Raw genomic sequence first — 24,132 nt, forward strand, 5'->3', positions numbered from 1 at the left:
TGATGCTGCCACCACCATGCTTGACTGTAGGGATGGTATTCTTGGGGTCATATGCAGTGCCATCCAGTCTCCAAACGTCACGTGTGTGGTTGGCACCAAAAATCTCGATCTTGGTCTCATCAGACCAGAGAACCGTGAACCAGTCTGTCTCAGAGTCCTCCAAGTGATCATGAGCAAACTGTAGACGAGCCTTGACATGACGCTTTGAAAGTAAAGGTACCTTACGGGCTCGTCTGGAACGGAGACCATTGCGGTGGAGTACGTTACTTATGGTATTGACTGAAACCAATGTCCCCACTGCCATGAGATCTTCCCGGAGCTCCTTCCTTGTTGTTCTTGGGTTAGCCTTGACTCTTCGGACAAGCCTGGCCTCGGCACGGGTGGAAACTTTCAAAGGCTGTCCAGGTCGTGGAAGGCTAACAGTAGTTCTATAAGCCTTCCACTTCCGGATGATGCTCCCAACAGTGGAGACAGGTAGGCCCAACTCCTTGGAAAGGGTTTTGTACCCCTTGCCAGACTTGTGACCCTCCACGATCTTGTCTCTGATGGACTTGGAATGCTCCTTTTGTCTTTCCCATGTTGACCAAGTATGAGTGCTGTTCACAAGTTTGGGGAGGGTCTTAATAAGTCAGAAAAGGCTGGAAAAAGAGATAATTAATCCAAACATGTGAAGCTCATTGTTCTTTGTGCCTGAAATACTTCTTAATACTTTAGGGGAACCACATAGAATTCTTGTGGTTTGAGGGGTTAAATAATAAATGACCCTCTGAATAAACTTTTCACAATTTAAAAAAAAAAAATAAAAAAAGAAATAACATTCTTTTTTGTTGCAGTGCATTTCACACTTCCAGGCTGATCTACAGTCCAAATGTCACAATGCCAAGTTAATTCCGAATGTGTAAACCTGCTAAATCTGCAGGGGGTTGAATACTACTTGTAGGCACTGTATATATCTACATCAAAGTGTGTCTTTTCTTATGTCTAACAAGACTTGATTTGTCCATAAAACATTTCCCACACTCTACACATGAATATGGCTTTTCCCCTGTGTGACTTCTCTGATGTATAACAAGATGTGGTTTCTGGATAAAACATTTTCCACATTCTGAACAAGAATATGGCTTCTCCCCTGTGTGAATTCTAAGATGTTTAACAAGTTTTGATTTCTCTGTGAAACATTTCTCACATTCCGAACATGAATATGGCTTCTCCCCTGTGTGAGTCCTCTGATGTTTAACAAGACTGCATTTCTCTTTAAAACAGCTTCCACATTCTGAACATGAAAATGGCTTCTCAAATGTGTGACTTCTCCTCTGATGTGTAATAAGATATGATTTCTCTTTAAAACATTTTCCACATTCTGTGCATGAAAATGGCTTTTTCCCTGTGTGAATTCTTTGATGTATAACAAGATTTGTTTTCCGAGTAAAACATTTCCCACATTCTGGACATGGAAATGGCTTCTTTCCAGTATGAATACTCTGATGTGAAACAAGATTTGTTTTCCGATTAATTTGAAATTGGAAAAACCTCGGGTGCACAGCCTATGGATCAATTAATGGGATGCTGCGTCCTGCATGAAAAAGCGAAGACCAACCAGGGAGAAAAAAAGCTCATGCATAGGAGACGCGCAGACCCAAAAATAAATATATATATATATATATATATATATATATATATATATATATATATATATCACAGGGCTCCTCAAAATGGTAAAGATTGATATAGAATTTTATTGAAACAATCAAGGTGACACATAAGACATACAATTAAAATCACTTAAAATACATATAAATAGAGAACCCCCACATCTCCAAGATGTAAATTATGGGGTACCGCCCTGTGTACATATGCAACAATGTATAAATCTGATCCCTAGAAAAACATATACTGGATCAATCCATAAATGTAATAACTCTTAACCATTAAGTCTATAACATAGGGACCACACCTGTGAGCTATACTGGTAGTGAGTCCAATGGGATAGCAGCTATCAATATATGACAGAACAAGAGCATGCAAATCATACAGTAATTACAATAACCAGGCATGAATCATGCAAAAAAGAAAGGAAAATCATAAAAACCCTTGTCCAGAGATCCCAAAGATGGCTCACAATCAGGTGCCCAAGTGAAAAGCTACATCAAGCTCCCAACCAGTGAAGGGCGCTACAGAAACAAGGAGGTACCCACAATAGGGAGGGATGTGGGGGACCCCACGCGTATCGCTGTGAACAGCTTCGTCAGGGGAGAGTGTATCCCTGATTGCAATTAGAACGGGTATTTATAGAGGATCACAGTCTTAATTAATTGTAAAGTAACAACTTAATTACATACCATGAGTGGTGTGCGTATTTGAGCGTGGCAGCCGGCTGTAAACATGGAAACCGGAAGTGGGAGAGGGGGTGGTTTTAAGACCCGGACCCAGCGTTATAGCTAGAAATATGTACCATGTATCTAGCCATATAATCATATAGTCATATAGTCATCCATGCTATATATCATATGTATAGAAAGCCGGTTTTCGCAGGAGAAAATAACAGATAAATAAATACTTAAGGATCCCATGTCGGCTCCGCTGTGACCGGAAATGACGTTCCTCCTTTAGGTGGCGAATCCCCATAAGATGGCCGCTATAGGTTAATTCCTGCTCAAAACATGTGTCACAAATATGAAAGTTCGAATCCCTCTTAAACCATCAAAACAGTTAGTACCACCCAGGTGGATTTATCCTGTATCAAAGTGCCCAAAGATTATTAGTCACAAATACATGCATGTAGAGCAAAAGAACACCCGCTGAGCTGAAAATAACTACTAGTACCACCAAAAGCGGATGTATCATGTACAATATCTGTACATCCAAGGTTGGGAAAAAAAAAAAAAAAAAACAAAAAAAAAAAAAAACACAGGCATTATAAAAATATGGCTGTTGTGCACACCACTGAAAATTCGGCGGATTAACTATAAATTGGGGCGACTCAGTGGGTGCAATCATAAGTAGGAATTGGGGGTATGATGTTATATGACCACAAATGATACATCCGCTTTTGGTGGTACTAGTGTTTTGAGCAGGAATTAACCTATAGCGGCCATCTTATGGGGATTCGCCACCTTTTGGTGGGCATATTATGTACATCTGTGCTTTACCCCTATTGGGTTAAAAATATTCTCTTTGTAATCTGGCATTCAACATAAATGTGTACATGCATATGTGTAGCATTTAGCTATGCCTCCTTATCGCCGTTTTATCTATCTTATAATATAGTTCTTGTTGACCTATTTATATATCCTGCGGATTTTATCTGCTACTTTACATGTCTTCAGATTTCTGTATGACACATCCTCCCTGGATGCTGTTTGTAACCAGATACTAATGGGAGATCTCTCCTCTGACCGGTGTTTTCACTTTAACATCTGACATCCAGCTTTGCTGGAGCGCCGGGTGCTCTGACATGCGTGGTGACCTTAGCATTCTCTGCATCCATGGTAACCTAAAGGAGGAACGTCATTTCCGGTCACAGCGGAGCCGACATGGGATCCTTAAGTATTTATTTATCTGTTATTTTCTCCTGCGAAAACCGGCTTTCTATACATATGATATATAGCATGGATGACTATATGACTATATGATTATATGGCTAGATACATGGTACATATTTCTAGCTATAACGCTGGGTCCGGGTCTTAAAACCACCCCCTCTCCCACTTCCGGTTTCCATGTTTACAGCCGGCTGCCACGCTCAAATACGCACACCACTCATGGTATGTAATTAAGTTGTTACTTTACAATTAATTAAGACTGTGATCCTCTATAAATACCCGTTCTAATTGCAATCAGGGATACACTCTCCCCTGACGAAGCTGTTCACAGCGATACGCGTGGGGTCCCCCACATCCCTCCCTATTGTGGGTACCTCCTTGTTTCTGTAGCGCCCTTCACTGGTTGGGAGCTTGATGTAGCTTTTCACTTGGGCACCTGATTGTGAGCCATCTTTGGGATCTCTGGACAAGGGTTTTTATGATTTTCCTTTCTTTTTTGCATGATTCATGCCTGGTTATTGTAATTACTGTATGATTTGCATGCTCTTGTTCTGTCATATATTGATAGCTGCTATCCCATTGGACTCACTACCAGTATAGCTCACAGGTGTGGTCCCTATGTTATAGACTTAATGGTTAAGAGTTATTACATTTATGGATTGATCCAGTATATGTTTTTCTAGGGATCAGATTTATACATTGTTGCATATGTACACAGGGCGGTACCCCATAATTTACATCTTGGAGATGTGGGGGTTCTCTATTTATATGTATTTTAAGTGATTTTAATTGTATGTCTTATGTGTCACCTTGATTGTTTCAATAAAATTCTATATCAATCTTTACCATTTTGAGGATCCCTGTGATATATATATATATATATATATATATATATATTTATTTTTGGGTCTGCGCGTCTCCTATGCATGAGCTTTTTTTCTCCCTGGTTTGTTTTCCGATTAAAACATTTCCCACATTCTGAACATGAAAACGGCTTCTCTCCTGTATGAGTTCTATGATGTCTTACAAAGCTTGATTTCAGATTAAAACATTTCCCACATTCTAAACAAGAAAATGTTTTCTGCTGTAAGTGCAGTCTTTGATGTTCAACAGGCCATCTTTGACTTTTGACTTGCACATTGGTCTTTGATGAAGCTGAAAAAAAACCCTGCTGAAATGTATCAGATAATAGATCTTTACTGTGGTGTTCAGGAGCCATATCTGGGACGATGTAATACTCTTGATATGTATCTGGTTTGATACCATGAACATCTGCAGCAAAATCGGAAAATGTCAGATGTCCGTCTGAACTCCTGGTACAGTCATCTGCTAAGAATAAAATAAATTTTATTTTTCAATTGCACAACCTCGAAATTATAATATAAAATAGATAATATAATAGAAATTTAATTTCTGTACAAATTATAATTGCAGTTCAATTACAAAATGACTAAGGCAGTAGACCACAGAGAAGGGACTAATAGATTAGGATTGTTGGCCACATTGTGCTATGAATTTCTCATTCCTTTGTTGAAATTGTCTTCATTGGCTCACATTTCACTGTGCCTGACACCAATTGTCTCAAGTTACATGTTTAGTAAAAACTGATAAATGGGCTAAGTCAATACTATTAGGTGGTGTCCGTCTCATACTCTCCTTAAAAACATTTATATATGTGAACAGAAACACTGCCTTCCAACATGAATATGGGATAACTAAGAAATCTAAAATAATTGCAACAGTGTCGTCTTCGAGCCATGATTGGTAGTTCCTGGGTCATTCATAAATCAGCTACATATCTTGAACTTTACGATTCAATTGTTTATTGATTTTGCAAGTTAAAATGAAGAGCTCTGAGTTGGGATAGCATAGGGTAACAGTACACCTGTGTGCACCAAAATTCAGTAAATTCATATTTGCCTAAGTTTCTGTAGATAAATTCTTCCCGACCATGCGATTTTTAATTTTTGCACTCTAGTTTTTTCATCCCTTTCTCCAAGATTCATTACTTCTTTATGTTTTTGTTGATACCTCCACTTCTTCCAATATTTCCTCTTCTTCTGATATAGCTCTATGAAGAATTGTGTTTTTAAGCAGCACTAGTTATAATTTTGACCACCACCATTTATTTTTCCATTCAATGTACTGTAAAATGGAGAAAAAATTCTAAGTGCAATAACACTGCAAAAAAAAAAAAGCCCTACAATTTTACAATTTTTTTGGGGCTTCTGCGTGCATGGTATTCATTGTTTCGCAAAAATGACTAGGCAATCTAATTATGATTGTGTGTATATAGGTGTATATTATATATTACAATATATATAAACACAAACAAATATAGTATATAGATAGCTATAATTGTATTGATCGTAATGTCAAACTTGTGTGTATGTATACACATATGTATACATTCAATCAAGTTATGTGTACCACTGATAAATTACTGAATGTTCTCAGTGAGAGGAACAAAATTATAATCTTGTGATACCTTTTAATGGCTAACTAAAATAAAATAAAGTGATGTTACAAAACCAGCTATCGAGACATCTCAGGTCCCTTCATCAGGCATGGTATGACAAAATATCTGAAGAGACACAAATATATGCACAAACAGAGCAGAGGGATGGCATAATAAAAGACATTTAAATAAACAAACACTGAGCTTAGAAAGTGAATCCTTATTTAGCTTTGATTAGTGGTGTGAGAGTTTTATTGTGCCAATATCCATGTAGGATCAGAGGTCTGGTGAGTCTCTGGAATAGACTCCTCAGATTTTGTAATGGGCCATAAATCCTCCTGACAGGAGGAGTCCTGAGTCCACAGAGTTAAACATTTTAATGAATTTGTATTCCCAGACCCTGCGATAGGTCTGTGATCTGAAGTTGCATTTTAATATGACAACTTTCATATGGTTTATGTTGTGTCCTGAAGCACAGAAATGTTTGGGCACAGGTAAATGAGAAGAACGGCCAAGAAACTTCACCATATTCTACACAAGGATAACCGGGTAAAAACAATATTCAAAGATCCTCCATTGCTGTGCTACAGGCAACCTCCTAATTTAAGGAGCATCATGATCCGAAGCTCAATGCCCTCAGACACACCAAGAGGAACTTATCCTTGCAATGTAAAGAGCTGCAAAACCTGCGCTCATGTAGAGACCAAAGACCGGATACTAATCCCTAACACACAGAAGGGCTATAAAATTCCTGGGACATTCACATGTTCCTCTTCCAACGTGGTGTACTTAATCCTGTGCACTATATGTCCTATTGGGGGCCTCTATGTTGGAGAAACAGGACAGACACTGAGAGCAAGGATGAGATCTCACCGCCACACAATTACAGACAAAAAAATCCATTTACCTGTGGCCAAACATTTCTGTGCTTCCGGACACAACATAAACCATTTGAAAGTTGTCATATTAAAAGGCAACTTCAAAACACAGAGCCACCGCAGGGTCTGGGAATACAAATTCATTAACATGTTTAACTCTGTGGACACAGGACTCAACCTGTCAGGGGGATTTATGTCCCATTACAAAATCTGAGGAGTCTATTCCAGAGACTCACCAGACCTCTGATCCTACATGGATATTGGCACAATAAAACTCTCACACCACTAATCAAAGCTAAATAAGGATTCACTTTCTAAGCTCAGTGTTTGTTTGTTTATTTAAATGTCTTTTATTATGCCATCCCTCTGCTCTGTTTTTCCATATATTTGTGTCTCTTCAGATATTTTGTCATACCATGCCTGATGAAGGGACCTGAGATGTCTCGAAAGCTTGCTTTGTAACATCACTTTGTGTTATTTTAGTTAGCCATTAAAAGGTATCACAAGATTATAATTTTATTCCTCTCACTGAGAACATTCAATAATTTTTCAACTGGCTAACACAGTACCAAAACCATTTCACTTGTATACTGATAAATGACACATGGAGAAAGTATTGAACACATGAAGAGAGAGAGCTGCAAAAAGCCATGGAAAGTCATCTGTCAATAATTAGAAGCAATCCTGCCACCTAGCGAAAAATATCAGCTGGTTCAACTAATGGCCTATAAAAAGGGTGTCTCTTTACCAAATAGTCACACAAGAAACATCTCATGATGGGTAAAATCAGTGAGCTGTCTCAAGACCTTCACAACCTTATTGCTGCAATACATATTGATGGCATTGGTTACTAAATTTCTAAACCTCTGAAGGTTCCAGTGAGCACTGTTGGGGCCATAATCTGGAAGTAGAAAGAACATTTCAGCATAAGACCAAGTGCTCCCCGCAAGATTCCAGTCAGGGGAGTGAAAATAATTATAAGAAAAGTTGTCGAAGAGCCAAAGACCACATGTAGAGAGCTACAGAAAGACCTAGAATGAGCAGCTACAATTGTTTCAAAGAAAACAATAAGTAATGCACTTAACCTCCTTAGCCTCTATACACTGACCACGCAAGACTCCATTGCTGAACAAAAAGCATGTTCAAGCACATTTAAAGTTTTACAACAACATTAAACAACATTTAGTCAAGCCTGTAAAATACTGGGAGAATATAGTCTGGTCAGATGAGACCAAAATTGAACTCTATGGATGTCATAATACAGTACACACCATATCTATAAAGGCCTTTATGGTGACATCATGGTATGGGGCTGTTTTTCAGCATGCGGCACTGGCAAACTTTATATAATTGAGTTAAGGATCTACCATCTACCAGGATGATGAAGGATTTCGGCAAGACAATGATCCCAAACACACAGCAAAGGAAACTCTTAATTGGTTTCAGAGAAAAAAAAACAAAAACTCAGCGTTCATAGAAGAAGCCCATGGAACTTCCAGGATTTAAAGAATGTTTGTATGTAAGACTGGTCCAAAAATCACACCTGAGCAATGCATGAGACTAGTTACTCTATACAGGAGGCATCTTGAAGTGGTCATCACCAACAAAGTCTTGTTATGAAGTATTAAATAAATTTCAGTAAGCGTGTTCAATACTTTTTTTTACTTTTTCCCTGTTTCATTTCTCATTATTACACATTACTAAATTTATGAACATCTGAGATTTGACTTCTACTGTGTTGAATGCATGGGTCTGTTTCCGACAATATTTCTTTTTAACTATCATCAAGTTACTACTGAGAAGTCCAGACCAGCAAGGCACTATCACACCCACAGAGGAATGTTTATAGTCTCTGTAGTGTCCTCCAGTTCTTTCATGTTTCCTAAATGACGCAACTGCCCAGCGGCCACTGATGCTTTGTGTAGACTGCAAGTTTGACCGGCCGCGTGCATCCCTCTTCCCTGTTTTAGTTGCTAGAAATATGACAAATTAAATTAAATGTTTAATGATAAATGCAGCACTGTAATTAGTTAAAAAGGTAAATACTGCTGTCTGGTTTCTTTTAAGATCACAGTGTGACCAGACTTGGTTCTGTTACATGTCTGTTCTTAGAACAGAAAACAAAAGTTCTGCCTGATTAGTATGAGTATTTTGCTCAATCTAAATCCTGACATGGATAAAAACAAGTTAAATATACTTTTACTACTTAAATTCATGTGCCCTACATGCCAGACACGCCCCCTGACGAAGCTTGGGCGAAACACGTGTCGGGGTGAGGGGCATCAGGCTGTTTGGTCCAGCGGGTGGTTAGAAAGGAAACTATGAGCATTTGTTATATCTTTTAATTATATCATTATGTTACTCTTTTTTAACTCCAAGTGTTGGTTTAAAAGGAACCAATCACCAGGATTTTCGTAAATAACCTAAAGCCACTGCTATACTGGTACTATCAGGCTGATTCTATACATACCTTTAGTGGTCACCTCGGATGTATAGGTTTTGAAATCCAAGAAAGTAAAGTTTATAAAATCGGCAGCTTCTTGAGTGATAGCAGCTGAGGAGCAGATAACATCTGGGTGGGGGATATTCATAGTTATCCCTTCCCCCTGTTAGAATTAGCATAAGTATTATATAATCGATGTAACTTTTCTCTTCCAGGATCTGTGGTGAGGTCATACCCATGTGACCAGGAGGGGCGGGGCCTCACCCAATAGGAAAATATTGCTTCCTGATATCAGCTTTGTTGGCTGAGGCCCTGCTCCTTCTGGTCACATGGTTGTGATCTCACCACAGGTCCTGGAAGTTAAAAATTACATTGCTTGTATAATATTTATGCTAATTATAACAGAGGAAGGGGATAACTATGAATACTCCCCAGCTATTATCTGATCCTCAGCTGCTGTCACTCAAGCAGCTGCCGATTTTATAAACTTTACTTTCTTAGATTTCAAAACCTAAATATCCGAGCTGACCACTAAAGGTATGTGTAGAATCAGCCTGATAGTGCCAGTATAGCACTGGCTTTAGGTTATATATGAAAATCCTGGTGATTGATTCCCTTTAAGTTAGGATTGTAGCATTTACTATTTGTTGGTATGCATTCTTTTACCCTTGCTCACTGTTAATATTTTGTGGCATTGTATTATTATTTTTGGTATTAAATCTCCATTCAATTGCTCACCTTTGTTAATAGCTAAGGCTAAGTTCACACTTCCGTTGTTTTGCATCAGTCACATGCGTTGCTTGACGCATGTGACTGATGGGTTGTACAACGGATGACAACGGTGACAAAGAAAAGAATTTCTTTGTCGGACTCCGTTGTGTGCGGGGGCGGAGTTCAGGGGGCGGAGTTCAGGGGGCGGAGCTGAGGACGTCCATGCTGCGGTCTGCATGGCTGGGGACAGGTGAGTGAGTGTGTGTGTGTGTCTACATGCGGAGTGCGGGAGGGGGCGGAGCGTGAGGGGGCGGAGCCGAGCGGAGCCGTGGAGCTGAGGACGTCAGTGCCGCGGGGACTTCAGGGCTGGGGACAAGTGAGTGTGTGTGTGTGTGTGAGTGTGTGTGTGTACACATGCGGAGTGCGGGAGGGGGCGGAGCCGAGTGGTGAAGTGTCGGCCTCCTTGCACACTGTATCCAGGGTAAATATCGGGTAAAAGCAAAGCACTTTTTGCTTGGTTACTAGATATTTATCTTGGATACTAGCTTAGCGCGGGCTCCCTGCACCCGTAACCACTGTAAATATCGGGTAACTAACCAAAGCGCATTGCTTGGTTACCCGATGTTTATCCTGGTTACGGGGGCGGGGAGCCAGAGAGCGCATGCGCAGCGAAATCCCACGGATTGCGCTGCTCAAAAAACGTTACATGCTGCGTTGCTCCCGCCCGGCGGTCAGTTAAAAAACGACTGACCGCGACGCAGCGGATGCAACGCAGCATCATCAGTCACAATCCGTCACTAATAGAAGCCTATGGGGAAAAACAGGATTCCTGCAAAATATTTTGCAGGATACCGTAATTCCTCAAGGCTACGGATTGTGACTGATGCAAAACAACGGAAGTGTGAACTTAGCCTAACCTTTCCTTGCTGGACTTTTTTGTAATATTGGCATTTTTTGCAAAACAACATACCATATCATGTCATAGCCTGTCACCCTTTTAGATATCATTTTGAAGCATTTTTTGCTATTTTAACATGAGATTTTATTAACATTTTTTCATTAAAAATATATTTTTATCTTTAATATTGATGTTGTCACTTGTATTGTCTCAATCATCATTTTGATTGAGCGTGTGGTTGCTTTCTGGATAAAAACAATTGCGATATTATTATTCACGCAATTTCCCATTCACCATAAATATAGTGTTCATAGCGTTGTACAGATTGTTACAATTACATGGATACAAATTATGACCATCTTTATTGTAATTGAATTTGCATCTTGATTTTTAATGATGGATCCACAGAGAAAACTCTGACAATTACTTTTAAGGCCTTACATTGTACTGGCATGTAGAGATATCTGTATAGACTATTGTATTTTTCTTGTAAAGAAGAATGCTATTGAGGTTTTTAGGCTGAGAAAATCCTCTTTTACAGTACAGTGCACGCTGTGGATGACTGGTAATGTGTGTGCCTTCTATAGCAGAGGTAATATGTTCAAATTCCCATTACTACCAAATTTCAATAGTATATTTACAGACACCCACAGAGCACAGGGTCCGGTGTTAGATAGGACTGTGAACACAAAAGTTAAGGTACCTTCACACATAGCGATATCACTAGCGAGATTGCTGCTGAGTCACAGATTCTGTGACGCAACAACGACCTCGCCAGCGATATCGCTACATTTGACACATAGCAGCGACCAGGCCCCTGCTGTGAGATCGCTGGTCATGTTGGAATGGCCTGGACCATTTTTTGATTATCAAGGTCCTGCTGGGCAGGATGCATTGGTGTGTTTGACGCCTTACCAATGACCTCTTTGACGACTCAGAGCTCAGACACGTACCACCGAGATCGTTATACAGGTCGCTATGGTCGCTGTATTGTTGCTGCGTTGTTGGGAAGATCTTACTGTTTGACATCTCACCAGCGACCACGTAGCGACTTACCAGCGATCCTTATCAGGTCATATCGTTGTCGGGATCGCTGGAAAGTCGTTAAATGTGACAGGGGCTTAAGTCTTCAACAACAGCTGAAAATCATGCTATGGCTGAAAAGAAACGCGTGTAAGAAAGTGTTGTGTTTTTTAATTGTAAAATGTTTAAGTATAAAATCCACATACAAAACTCTGTGTGAACATAAATTTAAAATAGCCAACTATTAATTCTACAAGCCAAGTGACTTAGAATCTTTGACTTCTCACCTGGGTAGTCATATGTAGGAATCTCCTCTTTACTCCGCTCATCACCCCTCACATATGTCTCTGTAGTATTAATATGGGTCAGATCTTCACCCTGAAACAAATATTAGAAAAGTCACAGACAAATGGAGAAGTTTTAAGAAAGGATTTTGAAGAGCAGGGAAGGTCATAAATTAACACGATGACCATAAATGACGACATAATTAAATGATAGTTGTGAAATATCTGCAGGTCTTCGGTATACTCGTACATTCAACCTGTCTGCTTCTAATTGTAACCAGCAGTCTACATAACCAGAAATTGTGGAAAGAGCCAGACAACATCTAATGTCTATGATCAGCTTTATCCTGTATATGTCCACCAAAACATACATTGAATGGACACTTTATTACAGACACCCATCTAGTAAAGCTAGCGTGAATCAAATTGCAGTACCTGATTCATCAGCCAAATCAGAAATAAATGGCTCCAGAGTCCTGGGAACTGCCACTTACCCGAAGGCATCCGTGGCTCCTCTTTTAATTAGCCGGCCTAGCGTAACATCATTGGTGCAGCAAAATGCACATCTGAAGTCGTTAAGATCAGCTGATCTATAGCAGAGCCATGGAGGCTGACATGTAGTAGGCGGTCCTCAGGGCTCCCATCCATACTTTAGTTTCTGTGAATCAATTTGCACTAACTCTGCTATCTAATATTGAGTTGGCTTTCAGGACTTCAGCAATTCAGCGCATCATTTATTCTACTTGCTCTTGAAATACAGTGGAACCTTGGTTAACGAGAACAATCCGTTCTGGGAGTCTGCTTGATAACCAAGTTACTCATTCAGCAAAGCAAGATTTACCATAGGAAATCATTGCAATGCAGACAATTTGTTCCACAACTTGTTAAATGTCCCATCCTGGTCCCCTATTGTGCAATTCCACACAAACACAAAACACACACAAACACGCACACACACACATATTATGCTCACCTTACCTTCCGTTCCATCGCCGGCCTCCTGGTTCTTGTAATTCGCTGGTACAGAATGTGTATCGGGTAACCATCGCGACGAGGGAGAAACGTCTGCTGCCAGAGCGCTGACGTCAAAGGCAGGAGAAGCTCGCCTCTGATTGACCAGCGTGCTGCCTTTTGAGTAGTGGCTGACAGCGGACGTTCCTCCCTTGTCGCGATGGTTGCCGATACACATCCTGTAGCGGCGAACTACAAGAACCATGAGGCAGGCGATGGAGCGGAAGGTAAGGTGAGCATAATATGTGTACCTTCCATTCCATCGCCGGCGTCATGGATCTTGCAGTTCGCCGGTACAAGATGTGTATCGGGTAACCATCGCAACGAGGGAGAAACTTCCGCTGCCAGAGCAGGTTCCTCCCTCGTCGCGATGGTTACTTGATACACATCCTGTACCGGCAAACTACAAGAACCATGAGGCCGGCGATGGGACGGAAGGTAGGGTAAGCATAATATGTGTGTGTGCGCGGGCTTGTTTGTGCGAGTTTGTGTGTGTTTGTGTGGTTTGCAAGAGCGGGTTAGAGCGTGATGGATGTACGGAACCGGAAGTGTGTGCGGTGAGTATTTTGCTCATTCGGCAAAGCTTGCTCGTACACTGAGTTACAAATTTACAGCAAGCTTTGCTCGGTAAGCGAAATACTCGCTAACTGGGTTACTCGTTAAGCGGGGTGCCACTGTAGTTCTGCACAATTATTGTCGCATGAGAACAAGAAGCCTTAAAGTAGATAAAGGTACTAACATGCTCTGAACAACCCAGAGATGTTCTATAAGATTAATATTTAGGCACTGTGATGGCTGGGGATCTAAGAAAAGGAACATTTGACTAAGTTTTTTTACTGCATTGGACAGGTGTCTCTGATGCGGCAAAAATCTCACAGTCAAATGTTCCGCTACCACTAGGCATTTTTCTACAATACATGGTGGTGATATCAGCATGTGCGAGATTCAGGGAACTGAAAAGGTTAAATTACCGGCAGGAGTTTGCTCAATCGTGAGTCTTTGTGGATTTACCGCTAACAAAGCAGGATACCACAGAGATTGAATAAAAGACATGACATTATACTTCATTATGATTGAATTAATAACAGGATATGTTTGAGTTTATATTTTTGGGATAATTTCAGGACCTGTGGGGAGATATTTTGTGATTGGTTGTTGACTGACATGTGATTGGCAGGATATGAGGGCATATGGTTTTACTTATACAATGAATAAAGACACGTAGATCCGAAACGCGTTTGTGTGTGAACTTGGATATTCCTTCTATTGCATTTTCCTTTTTTTATGAAATTAAAGTTTTCTAAGAGAATTTCTAATAATTCTGGATTTTATGCAATTTGAATGCCGGATTTTTTCCTCCTCCTATATTGTAGCATTATGTAGTTGGTAGATGTCCTCCTTCATTAAGGTAATTACACATGGGTATATACAACCTCCTGATATACAGTATGCCTTGATAAGCGCAATGCTTTTCTTCCTTTTGATAATGTTGTAATTACCCCTAGAGATCTGTTGCGGTGCGCATGCGTAGCTGGCGCCTGAGATTCCTCTTCTCTCAGTATGGCAAAGGTGATTGCATTTGCACATGCACAGCTATAGCGGCATTTGGTTGCCATGGTACCCGTGGATGGCTTGCATCTCATCAGCCGGAAAAGAAGAAGAGGACATTACATCATCTCCTTTGCGCGCCGCCGCCTGTGCACACGCTGAATGAGCAACGGCACTCTCCGGGATCCACACACAGCTGCAGTTATTTAGATGCCTTCAAGCCCTGTATAAATAGGTAAGATTTCCCCCCTTGTATTAGTCCACACGCCTCCTGAGGAAACGGGAGGGAAACGCGCATCGGGGCGCGGGTCCCTACTTCTGATCACACCACCGTCTAGGTTAGTACAAAGTTTTTCCTTTCTAAAGCAATGAGAATTTTGGAATGTTGGAGACGGAGCTTCCAATGTTCTGTAATGTGATTGTTATATAAAGGAACTACATATACTTGTTCTATTTTTGGACATATGTGACCCTACAGAGACTATATAAGAGTGATACCACATAAATAGGAAATATTTTATTAAGCTGCTATATTTATATTCCTTTATTGTGTTATTGGTATTATTTTTGCATTTTCTAATACTAATAATATTGTGCTTCAAAGCAGCCTTATTTATATCTTCCATATGTAGTATTTACAGCAAAGTGCACTTTAGATCCTTGAGCCTGTCATTATTACATCATACTAGTAAAAGGTGAATCATATTATATTGTTGTCCTAGTTGCTGTATATTGTTATTTATATAATGTATGCTTATTAAACCCTTCACGACCATGGACTGATCTATCCGTCATGGAGCGTGTCCCGTTAAGCCCCGCCCCCTGCCGCGGGCAGGCGGCGATCGGCGCACATATCAGCTGTTTTCAACAGCTGACGTGTGCCTGCATGTTACGAGTGGAATCGCATTCCACCCGTAACATTAACCCCCTACATCTCGCTGACAAAGTCTGGCAGCGAGATGTATATACGTGCGGTGAAGATTTTCACCTACCGCCGCAACCACCGGAAGTCTCGTGAGTGATCACGTGACGTTCGGTGGTTGCCATGGTAGCACAGGGTCATGTGATGACGCCTGCAGCTATGACGTTTCACTTTCGTTTTTACCCGGCCCGGAACCGAATGAATCAGGAAGTGACCGTATCTGCTGTTTACAGCTATATAGCTGTGATCAGCAGATAGATCAGAGCGATCGGATTGCTGATCGCTATAGACCCCTAGGGGGACTAGTAAAATAAAAAAAAAAAAAGTTTTAAAAAATAGAAAAAAAACCCCTAAAAGTTCAAATCACCCCCCTTTCCCCCCATTGAAAATTAAAGAGTTAAAAAAATAATAAATATACACATATTTGGTATCGCCGCGTTCAGAAATGCCCGATCTATCAAAATATAAAATCAATTTATCTGATTGGTAAACGGTGTAGTGGCAAAAAAATTCCGAAAGCCAAAATAACGTTTTTTGGTCGCCTCTAGTTTTGCGCAAAATGCAATAATAGGCGATCAAAACGTAGCATCTGCGCAAAAATGGTACCATTAGAAACTTCAGCTCGAGACGCAAAAAATAAGTCATCACTGAGTCATAGATCCCAAAAAATGAGAACTCTACGGGTTTCGGAAAATGGTGCAAAACGTACGCCACTTTTATTGGACAAGCTTGTGAATTTTTTTAACCCCTTACATACAAGTAAAATTATACATGTTTGGTGTCTACAAACTCGCACCGACCTCAGGCATCATACCCACACATCAGATTTACCATATAGTGAACACCGTGAATAAAACATCCCAAAAACTATTGTGCCATCACACTTTTTTTGCAGTTTTCCAGTACACCATATGGTAAAACTTATGGTTTCATTTAAAAGTACAACTCGTCCCGCAAAAAACAAGCCCTCATATGGCAAGATTGACGGAAAAATAAAAAAATTATGGCTCACGGAAGAAGGGGAGCAAAAAACAAAAACGGAAAGTGCCCCGGGGCTGAAGGGGTTAACTGATGTTATTAACTATACTACCCTTAGCCAAATTTATATACTTTATAACATAATATACTATTGTAATTAATATTCAGCTGGGTGTTTTGAAGTGGGACCTTCTGTGGAGCCTCTGCTATTTTATGGTGTTATTTTAAATATGACTTAATAAAATTATTTTTTATGGTTAAAAAAGAATTCTTGTGCATTTTTTCTGTTTTGGTTAAGACATCTATACCATATGCCTGTAATATCAAGCACTACCGTTCTCAATCAAAATTCCTTTTCCTGTGTAAAATGCTTGATGTTATACTAACTAATGGCATTAGATGTTGTGAGAGTATTTCAGAAAATTCGGGAGAATCCTCACAGAATTAAAAATGGAAGATGTAACTTTCCGACTCCTTTTGGTGCTAAAGAATAGTATTTGGTAGCAATGCCCTGTTGGATCCAATAAAGCACAGTAGCAAGCGAGTTTGACTCTTTCTGTAAGTAATTCTAAGTATGGCTTCCTTACCCCAGACTTCAGCTATCCAGAATCCCAAGAATTCTCAAGATGGTGCTGTTGCTGAAGGCAGGAGAAAGTTTCAGACCCAGTTTCTGATTCACATAAAAGGCATCGGATATTTAGACACTCCTGATGGCTATGGAGAGATGAGTGTTCCCTGGGTAAGTGGGCCATTTGCGAAGATTTTGCCAATGAGACCACAAACGTTACCGCACGTCAGGGTGGCAATGTTCAAGTACAGCCAATTTGTGAAGCCCCACTGTGCATTAAGAAGAGAATGAAGAAAGAGTAAATGGGGATTTTGCAGAGATCGAAGATGCCAGGAAGGAGGATTGACCAGAATTCTGTGTACCAGGTATGAAGCTCTCTTTGGTATGTCTGTCAATGTTGTTACATAAACAAAACGTCACAGTGTAATGTTTTGCAATAACTGATCAATTCATTTTCTGTCATAAGTCTAATTTTTATACAGAAAAAATTTCAATTGGTAAATGCTGGTGTTTCTAGTAGACTGGTCATTTAGTATATAATACACAATTGACCATAAGACCTTCACAGCCATCTACACATCATAAGGAGATTTCATATCACATTCTCTCCATCTACCTGATGATCCTGAGGAACATCAGGATCTTCTTGGTTACAGTCCTGTGGAAGAAGAGGACGGGGACATCTCTCTGGTGTTGTCCTCTCACTGGATAGAACTGGAGGAAACACATACAGGGACTGAATTCATTCTTTACATACAGATAATTATAGGCTTTGTGTATTTAGTCCTGTCTATTACCTGGTGATGTGAGGGGCTGGGGATCCTCCATCATGACGTCCTTGTACTGATCTTTGTGTCCTTCTAAATACTCCCACTCCTCCATGGAGAAATAGACGGTGACATCCTGACACCTTATAGGAACCTGACACATACAATGATACCGTCACCCCCGATCCCTTCATAGCGTTAATGTATAATGTCCCAGCATTCCCAGCAGTGTCACCTCTCCAGTCAGCAGCTCAATCATCTTGTAGGTGAGTTCTAGGATCTTCTGGTCATTGATGTCCTCATGTATCAGGGGGTGAGGTGGAGGCCCCGTGATTGGGCTCAGGGGTCTTCCCCATCCCTCAGACACAGGGTCCTGACAGCGCTCACTAGAGGTCTTCTTCACTACTGTGTAATCCTGGTTATGGAGAGACACATTAATAAATCTCACTACAGACATTTCCAGAGTCCTCACCTCTCCAGTTCTGTCCATCTGTTATTCCCATAGATAAGAATGAAGTAATGTGACGTCATCAGAATCTCTCACCTCTCCAGTAAGCCGGAAGAGTATCTCTAGGGTGAGGTGTAATAGCCTTTCCACCATCTTGTCCCTGTTCCTATCCATCCTTGACCGGTCAATTAGTAAAATTCTTTTCCATAGAAGATCTGAGAGGATCCAATATTGTAGGGACCTGAATGAGGAGATGATGATGATGTAACATCAGAAAGATCCCATGTAATAATACAACATAGAAGATATATAATGTGTAGATATTGTATTCTTTCTCTGTCTTTTTATGGACTAGAAAAGTTAACATTTTATCAAGGCAGCTCCTTCACATGAACATTATGACTAATCTCTTTTGATAGTGGTGATGGCAGCATGTAGGGCACATAATCTCTATAAACCATGATGGAGTATATTAGTCACATCACATATAGTCATGGCTGAAAGTGTTGGCACCCTTGAAATTTTTCGTGAAAATGAACTGAAAATTTCTAACAGAAAATTACTGCAATTAATCATGTTTTGTTATACACATGTTTACTTCCTATGTGTGTATTGGAACAACACACAAAAAAGGCAATTTCGACAAAATTTTACATACTTTGTTTCAAGCATGCGATGTTCATTCATACTGACCTGTGGCAAATAACAGTTGTGGGAACATGGAAATCACATCTGAAATCAGAAAAAAAGAGAAGTCGAATCAATCTTTGTGTGTCTGTCTGTGTCACACTAAGCATGGAGAACAGAAAAAGGAGAAGACAACTGTTTGAGGACTTGTGAACCAAAATTGTTGAATATCAACAATCTCAAGGTTACATGTCCATCTCCAGAGATCGCGATGTTTCATGGTCCATGGTTCACAACATAACCAAGAAATTTACAACCCATTGTGCTGTGGCTAATCTTCCTGGACATTGATGGCAGAGAAAAATTATTAAAGTTTGCAATGCAGGAGTCGGGATGGTGGATAAGCTGCTCCAATCAAGTTCCAAAGAAATTTAAGCTGTCCTGCAGGCTCAGTGTGCATCAGTATCGGTGCCAACTATCCGTCAACATTTGAATTAAATGAAATGCTATGACAGGAGACCCAGGAGGACCCCACTGCTGACATAGAGACATAATAAAGCTAGATTGCAGTTTGCTGAAATGTACGTAAGCCAAAATCTTTCTGGGAAAGCGTCTTGGGGACTGATAAGACCAAGTAGGAGCTTTTTGATAAAGCACATCGTTCTACTGTTTACTGAAAATGGAATGATGCCTACAAAGAAAAGAACACAGTACCAACAGTCAAATATGGTGAAGATTCAAAGATGTTTTTAGGGTTGTTTTGCTGCTTCTTGGCACTGGGTGGCTTGACTTTATGAAATATATCATGAAATCTGAAGATTACCAAAGGATTTTGCATGCCAACACTTTTGACCATGACTGTATATAATGGCATCACCATGGCAACCAATATTGTCATTGCATTGACGTAAACAAAGACTAAAGAAAACAATAGGGCATCAACGCTGGACCATCCAATCATACAGTGACTCCATTGCTTTTCTACCAGGTATCTGCATTATTTGGAGGTCTTGGTGCGGTGTTGTTGTGACTGGGTCTGATATGGGGACAGAAATCCACATTACATATCCCCGATATCAGAAGCCAAGGACAGTGGAGAAGGTGAAAGCCGGATACGGGTCATAAAGATGGAGCGTGGCCTGAACACCATATACTTTATGTCCATCCACCAGAATCCGCCATCTACACGGACGGTGGTGGAGATGATCAGTACAGGAGCTGCTCAGGGCACCGGGAGTGAGGACACTGGGAGGATCAATAAGGGAATCACTGATGTTTTCTGTCCCCAGAGAAGGAATAAACCCAAATAATTTACATATCCCCAGAGCCTTCTATTAAATACGACCCATAAATATCCCACAGACGGCGACATCAGCGGAAATAACAGAAGCTCCAGAGAAAGAGAAGAGACGTCCATAAGTGAGGTACATGGGAACGATAATAGGATGTTACCAGCACTGAGGGGGTTAATGCACCCAGTAATGGGGAATCTCCACATACCTCTATGGTAGATGCTACATTGCAGTGGGCTAAGGAACCTCTGCTGACGTCATGCCCATGTGACCAGAAGGGGCAGGGTTTCCGCTAACATAGCTGCTATATGAAGAGTGCTTACAGGACCTGTGATGATGTCACATGGAGGGGAGGAGTCAGGGGTCACATGATCAGCTCCTCAGTGTATGCAGGACTCTGCTGTGCTGGTTGTCATGGGGCTGGATGAGGGGAAGTTTATGTGTGGGGTCAGGAGAGGTTTACAGTGTGGATGTAGCAGAGCCGCGTGTGTACGAGGTGTACGGAGCAGAGCCGTGTGTGTACGAGGTGTACGGAGCAGAGCCGCATGTGTACGAGGTGTATGGAGCAGAGCCGTGTGTGTACGAGGTGTATGGTGCAGAGCCGCGTGTGTACGAGGTGTACGGAGCAGAGCTGCATGTGTACGAGGTGTACGGAGCAGAGCCGCATGTGTACGAGGTGTAAGGAGCGGAGCCGTGTGTGTACGAGGTGTACGGAGCAGAGCCGCGTGTGTACGAGGTGTAAGGAGCGGAGCCGCGTGTGTACGAGGTGTAAGGAGCGGAGCCGTGCGTGTACGAGGTGTACGGAGCGGAGCCGTGTGTGTACGAGGTGTATGGTGCAGAGCTGTGTGTGTACGAAGACATGTACGGAGCCAAGTCGCAAGGTCGCCAACCCACTATTCAATTTTTCTGGACAACTGGCCCAAAATTCACATAAGTACAATATATTTTACGGAAGTGTACTATACCCCATAAGACAACACCCACTAGGAAAGACAAGCGCCATTGTAAGGCCCACAGACCGCTAAGGCATACAGAATACTCAGTATATAGGACAGGAGGCATAGTACTGTGCAATGTATATACAGTGGGGAAAATAAGTATTTGATGCACTGCCCATTTTGCACGTTTTCCCACCTACAAAGAATGGAGAGGTCTGTAATTTTTATCGTAGGTACACTTCAACTGTGACAGACAGAATCCCACACCCAAAAAAATCCAGAAAATCAGATTTTATGAGTTTTAAATAATTCATTTGTATTTTATTGCATGAAATAAGTATTTGATCACCTACCAACCAGCAAGAATTCTGGCTCTCACAGACCTGCTATTTTTTCTATAAGAAGTCCTCATACTCTGCACTCATTACCTGTATTAATTGCACCTGTTTGAACTTGTATAGAAGACACCTGTCTACACACTCAATCACACTCCAACCTCTCCACTGTGGCTAAGACCAAAGAACTGTCTAAAGATACCAGGGACAAAATTATAGAAATGCACAAGGCTGGGATTTGCTACAGGACAATAGGCAAGCAGCTTGGTGGGAAGGCAACAACTGTTGGCACAATTATTAGAAAATGAAAGAAACATAAGATGACTGTGAATCTTACTCAATCTCAGGCTCAATGCAAGATCTTGCCTTGTGGGGTAAGGATAGTTCTGAGAAAGGTCAGGGATTAGCCCAGTACTACACGGGGGGACCTGGTCAATAATGTGCAGTATTACAGGTACCGTATTTTTCGCTTCATAAGACGCACTTTTGTTCCCCCAAATTTTGGGGGAATGTAGGGGGGTGTGTCTTATAAACAGAATATACGGGGGGGGTGTATATGGGAGTGCTGAAATTGCATCACGCTGAGGGGCTGGGGCAGCGGGGTATATTATATCTGCCTGTGCCCTCCTTTGATCACACATGATCCCCCTGTGTTAGATATGGCCCCGTGCTGCTGCCCATAGTAAAATAAAAAAGCTTTGCTTACCTCCAGCGCTGATCTCCCGGTCTCCTGCTGCTGCTGTCTGTGATAAGGCACGCAGAGATGATATCACTCTGCCGTGCCGATCACATGACCAGCAGCAAGAACCAGGAAGTAGAGGAAGCCAGAACATAACTGCGAGGAGGGAGACACGAGGAGGGACAGCGCTGAGGAGGTAAGGAAAGAGTGTTTTATTTTATTATGGGCAGCAGCATGGGGGGCATATCTAACACAGGGGAGATGTGCCATCTATAGTGGCCATGGGCAGCACACATTGGGGGCATATCTAACACAGGGGAGATGTGCCATCTATAGGGGCCATGGGCAGCACACATGGGGGCATATTTAACACAGGGGAGATGTGCCATCTATAGGGGCCATGGGCAGCAGCATGGGGGCATATCTAACACAGGGGAGATGTGCCATCTATAGGGGTCATGGGCAGCTGTATGGGGGCCATATCTAACAGGGGAGATGTGCCATCTATAGGGGCCATGGGCAGCTGTATGGGGGCCATATCAAACACAGGGGAGATGTGCCATCTATAGTGGCCATGGGCAGCTGTATGGGGGCCATATCTAACAGGGGAGATGTGCCATCTATAGGGGCCATGGGCAGCTGTATGGGGGCCATATCAAACACAGGGGAGATGTGCCATCTATAGGGGCCATGGACAGCACAGGGGGACGTGTGCCAGCACAAGGGGGCTATATTCAATATAAGGCGGCCATATCCAGATTAAGGGGGGATAATTTTAAGATGGGGGGCTATGAGGGACATATACCCTATATGATTTGTAGACGGACACTGGCATTATAAGATGGACCCCATTTAACATTGAAAAAAAAAAATCTCTTTTCCTTCACCAAATTTGGGGGTGCGTCTTATAATCAGGTGCGTCTTATAAAGCGAAAAATACGGTACATAGTCCACAACCTATATCATCTTTGTCCAGCTTGGTTGGAGATATAATGGAAGCAACACATGTATATCCAATGGTAATTCACACACAGGAGCAATCATCAGGGGGGTGTATTGTCGCCCTCTAGTGACGGTTTGCTAAAATGCTTCTATGTTTTGTATATATGGACTGTGCAATAGTATTTATGTCTGTTTCTGTTTGTCATTTTTGTAAATCTACAGGCTATTTTTGATATATAATGGACATGCATACTGGAAGAATATAATCTGGTAGGATGAGACCAACATTTAATGCTTTGGATACCATAAGACACACCATGTTTAGAGGCCAAAAGTCACTGCATATCATGTATAGTAGTAGCAGTAAGTCTAGTTCGCCATTATCATTATCCACTCCTTGTTCAGAGCCCGGACAGAGGCCCTGCCACAACCCGATTATTGAATGAGTAAAACAGGAAGGTCCAGCTCAAATGCACAATTTCTTCTTTATTGCTAGGAAAATTCAAGTACACAAGACGTCAAACATTCACAGAAAACCTCATAATTAAGGGTGGAAACACACCAGAAACGTGTTGATGCATACACTATTAAAGCAGTTTTCTTGTGAATGTTTGATGTGCCGTGTACTTGAACTTTCCAAGCAATAAGGAAGAAATTGTTCATTTGAGCTGGACCTTCCTGTTTTACTCGCTGCATATCATCCCAAAAACAGCATATTAACAGAGAAGTTTGGAGGTGGGAACATCATGGTGTGGTACTGTTTTTCAGCATATGGCACTGGCAAACGTCAGGTAATTGGACAAATGTAGAAACATTCTTGATAAAAATCTGCTGCAATCT

At 41.3% G+C, this 24,132-nt stretch overlaps 1 protein-coding gene and 1 pseudogene across 1 annotated transcript in view; both read right to left on the reverse strand.

The window, feature by feature from the left end:
• The window catches only part of LOC142312066 (uncharacterized), an 89,205-nt pseudogene extending 70,519 nt beyond the window's left edge, over positions 1–18,686 (reverse strand).
• LOC142312873 (uncharacterized) overlaps positions 1–24,132 on the reverse strand; it is a 346,266-nt gene that overhangs the window by 145,047 nt on the left and 177,087 nt on the right. The window lies entirely within an intron of this gene.

This window comes from Anomaloglossus baeobatrachus, chromosome 5, assembly GCF_048569485.1.
Source record: "Anomaloglossus baeobatrachus isolate aAnoBae1 chromosome 5, aAnoBae1.hap1, whole genome shotgun sequence".
Lineage (NCBI taxonomy): Eukaryota > Metazoa > Chordata > Amphibia > Anura > Aromobatidae > Anomaloglossus > Anomaloglossus baeobatrachus.